Source organism: Eptatretus burgeri, chromosome 13, assembly GCF_056783735.1.
Source record: "Eptatretus burgeri isolate ZD-2024b chromosome 13, Ebu_testis_v1, whole genome shotgun sequence".
Classification (NCBI taxonomy): domain Eukaryota; kingdom Metazoa; phylum Chordata; class Myxini; order Myxiniformes; family Myxinidae; genus Eptatretus; species Eptatretus burgeri.
The window spans coordinates 79,467,797-79,475,296 of record NC_140973.1 but is presented as its reverse complement, the minus strand read 5'-3'; the positions used below and the strand labels follow the sequence as shown (position 1 = coordinate 79,475,296).

At 45.2% G+C, this 7,500-nt stretch overlaps 1 long non-coding RNA gene across 3 annotated transcripts in view; it reads left to right on the top strand.

Moving 5' to 3' along the window:
* The window catches only part of LOC147014884 (uncharacterized), a 38,370-nt gene extending 31,002 nt beyond the window's left edge, over nucleotides 1-7,368 (top strand). For all 3 annotated transcript variants that reach the window (XR_015050939.1, XR_015050937.1, XR_015050938.1), the window contains exon 5: nucleotides 6,567-7,368. This is a non-coding gene — a long non-coding RNA (uncharacterized LOC147014884). The remainder of the gene's footprint in view (nucleotides 1-6,566) is intronic.
* Nucleotides 7,369-7,500: the final 132 nt, after the last annotated feature.

Genomic DNA, 7,500 nt, shown 5'->3' with positions numbered 1-7,500 from the left:
GTAGACCCTGTGGGTGCACATAAACGTGCACCCTGTCGGGACGTGGAGATGTCTTGTTCCCGTCAGCGTTTTGTGTGAACCGATTTCGACTCGAAAAGACATTTTTGTGTAAAACATCGACATTTTACACTCGATGTGCGAACGACGAGCTCGTGTTTCGCAGCGCAAGCTCCTCGCGATGGTGAAGCGACGGTGCCACCGGGAAGGAAAGGGTTAATGGAGGGAAGGGCCCTGAGAGAGCGAGTGAGCATCAGGAGGGAAAATGAAATCATTTTGCTCTTCACTGGACTGACTCGAACTCTGATCCCCGCCATGATCCTCAAAGGAGGAGGCACTGAGGTGTGTGGGGGTGGTGGGGGTGATGGAGGGAGGGAGGGAGGGGGGGAGGAAAAACGTCATGTCTGAGATGTGTCTCGATGAGTTGTAAGGGTGAGAATGGTTGTGAGAGAGAGAGGGGAGACGAAGAGAAATACAGCGAGAGATTTAAAGTTGCCATCGATATGATGTGTCTCCTTATGGTAATTACACCTTATGACGTGTACATCGTTATTTACAAGGTGTCCGGAGACACGCTGTGTGTACCTGCGGTCACCAGGTGGGTAATATAGCATGTACTCCCTCTTAGGCCCCACAGGGGGAGACACACGCCACGGGTAATTGGCACCCGAGGGAATGTGAGGGGCGAAGAGGGCGAAGAGGGGCGGGGAGGACGGGGAGGAGCGAAGAGGGGCGGGGAGGAGCTTTGACTCATGAAGATTTCAAGGAGACTTGGATGAACCAAAAAAAAATCCTTGCCTTGATACAAGTCACACGAGTCGTGTGTCGCGCACCTGAAATAGTTGGACGGGACAAGGAATACAAAGATTCTGAGACAAAGCTGTGTCGCTTCATGTTCCAACACAATTCGAAGGAAGACAAGGAATTTCATCAGGAAATGTCTAAATTTCAGAATAGTCTTGTACAAACTGATGAAGATCAGGTGCAGGACAAGGAAGGACATCACATCATACTTTCACATCCATGACAAGGACTGATTAGATTTTGGTGAAGATCTGGATCCGGATCCGACTACTAGAATTTTTTAAGTGATTCTTCACCATTGAGAGATCGGGCCAAAAATGATATATAGTAAGATATCTGAAAAATGTAATGGGCCTGATATGTTCTCATGGATCAGGCATTACTTGGCGGAGGTATGCGCTCTACCGAGTGCTCTTTTAGTTCCTATCTGTCTGTTTATCGCTTGGTCCATACGTTTATGATAATCTCGTCTACCCTCTTCCCTGTACTGTTTATAGAAATAAACCTCAAATCTATACATACTAGTAGGGCCCGTAGAGGCCGGCCCGTAGGTGAGTGCCAGTATGTGCAGCCCTCTCTCTCGCCCCCTCTCTCGCCCCTCTCTCTCGCCCCCCTCTCTCGCCCCCCTCTCTCGCCCCCCTCTCTCGCCCCCCTCTCTCGCCCCCCTCTCTCGCCCCTCTCTCTCCCCCTCTCTTGCCCCCTCAATCCCCCCTAGTCTCGCCCTTCCTCTCTCCCCTCCTCTCTCGCCCCCACTCTCATCCCCCCTCTCCCGTCCCCCTCTCTCGCAGATATTGGTCAACAGATAAATGGCTGTAACTTGGAAACTGCTCGTCCGATTAATATCAAACCTCGAAAAGGCACATCCGCGGGTCCCCAGCAATATTCCTGGCAAGTTTCAATCATATCGGACCGTCAATCGTGCAAAATAAATAAATAAATAAACAAACATCAATTGTGACGTCATTCGTGACGTCATAGCACCGTGTCTTGTCATTGGTCGACAGATAAATGGCCGTAACTTGGGAACCGCTTGTCCGATTAATATCAAACCTCGAAAAGGCACATCAGCGGGTCCCCAGCAATATTCCTGGCAAGTTTCAATCAGATCGGACCGTCAATCGTGCAAATAAAATTTAAAAATAATAAATAAATAAATAAATAAACATTAATTGTGATGTCATTCGTGATGTCATAGCACCGTGTCTTGTCATCGGTCGACAGTTAAATGGCCGTAACTTGGGAACTGCTTGTCCGATTAATATCAAACCTTGAAAAGGCACATCAGCGGGTCCCCAGCAATATTCCTGGCAAGTTTCAATCAGATTGGACCGTCAATTGTGGGGAAAAATAAATAAATAAATAAATAAATAAATAAATAAACATTGATTGTGACGTCATTCGTGATGTCATAGCACCGTGTCTTGTCATTGGTCGACAGATAAATGGCCGTAACTTGGGAACCGCTTGTCCGATTGATATCAAACCTTGAAAAGGCACATCAGCGGGTCCCCGGCAATATTCCTGGCAAGTTTCAATCCGATCGGACTGGTGATCGTCCGGTTATTAATAATTTGGGGAAAAAATTGGCATGATAAGGTGAGTAGGTGGAACGACACCTTCAGCTGCCATATATACACCTTTTCAACACTGAAAAAGCAGTAAAATGGCCGTAACTTGGGAACCGCTTGTCCGATTGATATCAAACCTCGAAAAGGCACATCTGCGGGGCCCCTGCAATATTCCTGGCAAGTTTCAATCAGATCGGACCGGCGGTCGTCGAGAAACGGCGGTCGCAGACACACACACACACACACACACACACACACACACACACACACACACACACACACACACACACACACACACACACACACACACACACACACACACACACACACACACACACACACACACACACACACACACACACACATTGCTGGAATTATAGATAGATAAAAACGAAAAGCACGTCAGTGAGGCGGTGAAGCTCACCAGGAAGCCGTGAAGCCATGAAGCCGTTCATCAGTCCATGAAGACGATATGCCTGTGAATCACGTTCTGTTTGATCGTTAATTCCCCAGGACCCTAAAAACCAAAAAGTGCCCAAAGATCCCGTAGACCCAACAGTCCCCGAAGACCCAAAATGCCCAAAAGACCATGGAGACCCAAAAGTCCCCGAGAATTCAAAAGACCCAAAAGTCAGTGAAGATCCAAAAAGACCCTGAAGAACCCGAAGACGCAAAAGTCCCCAAAGACCAAAAAGATCCAAAGTCCCAAAAGTCCCTGAGGACCCCAAAAATCCCTGAAGACCCAAAAGACCCAAAAGTCACTTAAGACCCCAAAAGACCCTGAAGAACCCAAAGACGCAAAAGTCCCCGAAGACCAAAAAGATCCAAAGACCCAAAATTCCCTGAGGACCAAAGAATCCCTGAGGACCCAAAAGACCCCAAAGACCCAAAAGACCTGAAGACCCAAAACACCCCAAATACCCAAAAGTCACTAAAGACCCCAAAATATTCTGAAGACCCAAAAGTCCCCAAAGACCCAAAAGACCTGAAGACCCAAGACACCCCAAAGACCCAAATGTCACCAAAGACCCTGAAGTGCCCAAAAGACCCAAAAGACCTGAATACCCAAAATTCCCCAAAGACCCCGAAGGGCCAAAAGTCTCAAAAGTTCCAGAAGACCCAAAAATCCCAAAAGACCTCAAAAGTCCCTGAAGACCCTTGAGACCCCTTGGACCTTAACACCATTTAGACCCCTTACACCCTTCAGACAGATTAGACAGCTGGGACCCTTGACCATTAAGACCACTTGGACCTTCTCACATCACAAATAAATTTCAAATAAATATAATATCACCAAGATTACAAATAAATTTGTAGAAAATAATTGTTTGTATTATGATTGGTGTTGATCATGCCAACACAGCAAATGTATGACATCAACCTCTATAACGACGTGTGGAGAGGTGAGCGTAGCAAGCTGATCCATGCAAGTATAATATGATTGAACGGATTGCTGTAAATGATGTTAATTTCACAACATCCGACATTCAACTTTATTTAAATTGTAAACCTCAAAACATAGTTCCTTTACCTGAAGCAAATGGATGGTTTTCCGGTTGCTTGGATCATCAGCTGGGCACCGTTCTTCCTCGAGGTTTCAATCCTTTCAGCCCAGAAGCTCTCCAAACAGCGGAACTACAACCTCATTCACGGATCCACACTAGTAAATTATCTACATCAGTAGATCCACAACCTCATTCACGGATCCACACCATAGTGTAGTAGATAGTAGAAAAATCGTGCAAATTATGATACAAGCATCAAATTTTGGCATTTCTGTTCTGCAGGGCTTTCTCATCAAATCGGCCCGATTGGCCATTTGAAAATCCAAATTTTGAAAAATTTGAAAAAAATAAAAAAATTTGAAGTCACAGCTGGCTGAAATTCTTGAAGCGCAAGTGAACATCCCAGACAGAGAACCTAGGGGAGATGCAGTCATCATTGATGGCTCAGCACTTATCAATGCCCTACCTCCACGCACTTCAAAGATATTTGATGACTATGCTAAAGAAGACATCATCCCAAAGGTGGAATCCTATGGTGCCAGGTACGAGAAGGTGGACGTAGTGTTTGATGTGGACAAGAAGTCAAGTCTGAAATCCGAGGCAAGGTCGAAAAGGGGGCAAGGAATCAGAAGAAGAGTGACAGGAACCAGAAAGACCCCAAGTAACTGGAGAAGCTTTCTTCGAGATGACAGCAACAAGACTGAGCTGTTTCACTTCTTTACGGAAAAGATGTGTGAAGCACAGAGGACAAGCACAGTCATTGTCACAAAAGGAGAAGATGCCATGAGCAACACAAGGAAGTCACTGGATGCTGTGTCTCCATGTTATCATGAAGAAGCTGACACTCGAATATTTGTACACGCCAGGGATGCAACGACAGATGGTAGCAAGTCCATTATCATCAAGGCTAATGACACGGACGTACTCGTCATAGCAATATCTGTACTGCCATCCTTACAGGAACTAGGTCTTGAGAACATGTGGATTGCCTTTGGCCAAGGAGCCAAGGCATGATGGATTCCAGTCCATGAGGTAGTTTCTGCAATAGGGCCTGAGAAAGCTCGAGGGATCCCATACTTCCATGTATTCACTGGATGTGACGTCGTCGTGTCTGCCTTCCGCGGTAAAGGGAAGAAAACTGCATGGCAGACTTGGAACGTCTTTGATGATGTTTCTGAAACATTCACCAATCTCAGCCAACATCCAACTTTGATTCGTGATCTTGACTTTTCTGAAGTTTTTTTCTTTTCTTCAAATTTTTCAAAATTTGGATTTTCAAATGGCCAATCAGGCAGATTTGATTAGAGTCCCCTGGAGAACAAATGTGCCAAATTTGATGCTTGTATCATCATTTTCACGATTCCTCTCAAAAATTTTTGTTATCTGCCCCACTACCAGTAGATTATCTACATCAGTATATCCACAACCTCAGTCACGGATCCACACCACTAGATTACCTACATCAGTAGATCCATATTCCTGGTGTTGGATTAATGGTTAGCATGGTGGGCTTGGGATCTGAGGATTCCGAGTTCAAATGCCCTTTTTTGTTGAATTAACACCAGGTGGGGTTGACTCTGTCTGTCAACCTTCCGATGTCGGCAAAATGAGTGCCAGCTTGCTTTTATCCGATGTCGGAGTGACAGCCTGTCCAGGATTGTGCCCGATAGCCAAGGAGACTTCTTTGGCAGCACCAACGCTCTGCACAGAGTCTGGTTCCGATGGATGGATGGGGTTGATCCATCACCTCAATCACGGATCCACATCAGTCGATTACTTACATTAATAGATCACCAACCTCAGTTGTGTCCAGTCAGTCAGTCAACCCATCAATGCAACATCACGAAACAGACTTTACTCGCTGGAGGATTTCATGTATTATCACATAGTTACAATTTCCATCACACATTCTATAATAAGATAATACATTAAATCATGCACATCTTACCTTATATATAATGTGTCCACCAACAAACATGACCACCACTCACCTCTGGATCAAACTGTTATTCAAATATTCAAACGGTTATTTATAAACAACTTTGCTTCATGCTGTCCTTGTCACACACACACACACACACACACACACACACACACACACACACACACACACACACACACACACACACACACACACACACACACACACACACACACACACACACACACACACACACACACACACACACTTGTCACCACTGGCCTTTTGGGCGAACAGTTCCACGTTTATCTGCGTACACCTTCAAATGATTAATGGCATGAATGTTATTCTAAGTACTCAATCTAATATATAACATATCTTGGGGCCTCCCATGTGATTTCTCCGGGACATGGGCTGAAGTGTGACATGCGATATTGCCCCGCCACCCTTACGGTCCAATTGTGACCTTTATTTGATGCCTAACCCAATTCCTCATGGTCACTGGTATCGTTTAATACATGCCCGAAGGAAATTTGGAAAACATTGGACTTATACATTGGTACAGAGCAGTCTTTTCTTTTTCTAAGATTTAATTGTGATCGGTTAAGGCCATATTGGCTGTTAAGTTTCTGGAATTTGAATAAAGAGAGTCACACCAACAACACCACCACCACCACCATGAGCAGTGAATAAACAACACGATTTTGGAACATCATCAGCAGTCACACTTTGTTTCCAGTACAACATCCCATTTAATTCTGATTTCCGCAGAGAAGGAGAAATCGGGGGTTTTCTGCGTATGAACCTGTGAAGATTCAATGACTCATCGATTCCTTTGCCACGATGACTCAACATTAACCTGCCGTGTGTCGGTTCTTGGAGGAGATTCAGCGAGTCTTCCTATATCTATCCTTCGAGGTATTCTACTCCATGGAACTCCCTCGGATATTCATTCAACCTGCCTGTTGGACGTTGCACTTCTCCTGTTATCTCATCATATCATCGTGGCTCCTTGTATTAACTACCTCGGTGTCGCCATTTTGGTGACCAATGCACCATTTTGAGTCAGAAACCGGCGTGTTGACCGGTGCTTACTTTCGGAGCTTCTTGTCCCTCAAACGTCTCCTGCCCTTCAACCAAATCGTCCTTTTCAGCTTGGAGTTCCCTTATTCATCATCTGTGGTACAGCTGTAATGGCCGAGTTACATTCTCCTCTATGCTTCTGCGATTCGGGAATTGATCTCCTGAGGATTTATTGACCATGACCGCATGTATTGGCTTCACCATTTGTGCACACCCTCTGGACTTTGTCAAGACCATCGGGGCTCACTGCTGACCTTTCACAAATTCATGACCCACTTGGTATAATGTACGAACTGCTTGATTAAGCCAAGTTTCCACGTCGAGAGTTCTGAGTTAATGTACGGTATAGCTGAATATTGCTGCACGTAACGGTCGGTCATACTTATTTCATTTGGGATTCTTCGGAAAGTCATTTATTGTGACATTTAATTAATAATATTTTGTTTACGGTCGGCTTTAGGGATTATTATTTTATTAAATATTTCTTATGACGTTACCATTCTGTTTCCTGTCGTTTGTTGGTTTCACCCGAAAACAACACCAAGGGCACATTGCAGTGTCTTTATTTATCTTCTGCCGTCACGCCCTCCGGGTTTCTGGGACACAAGCTTGCGGTGCCCTG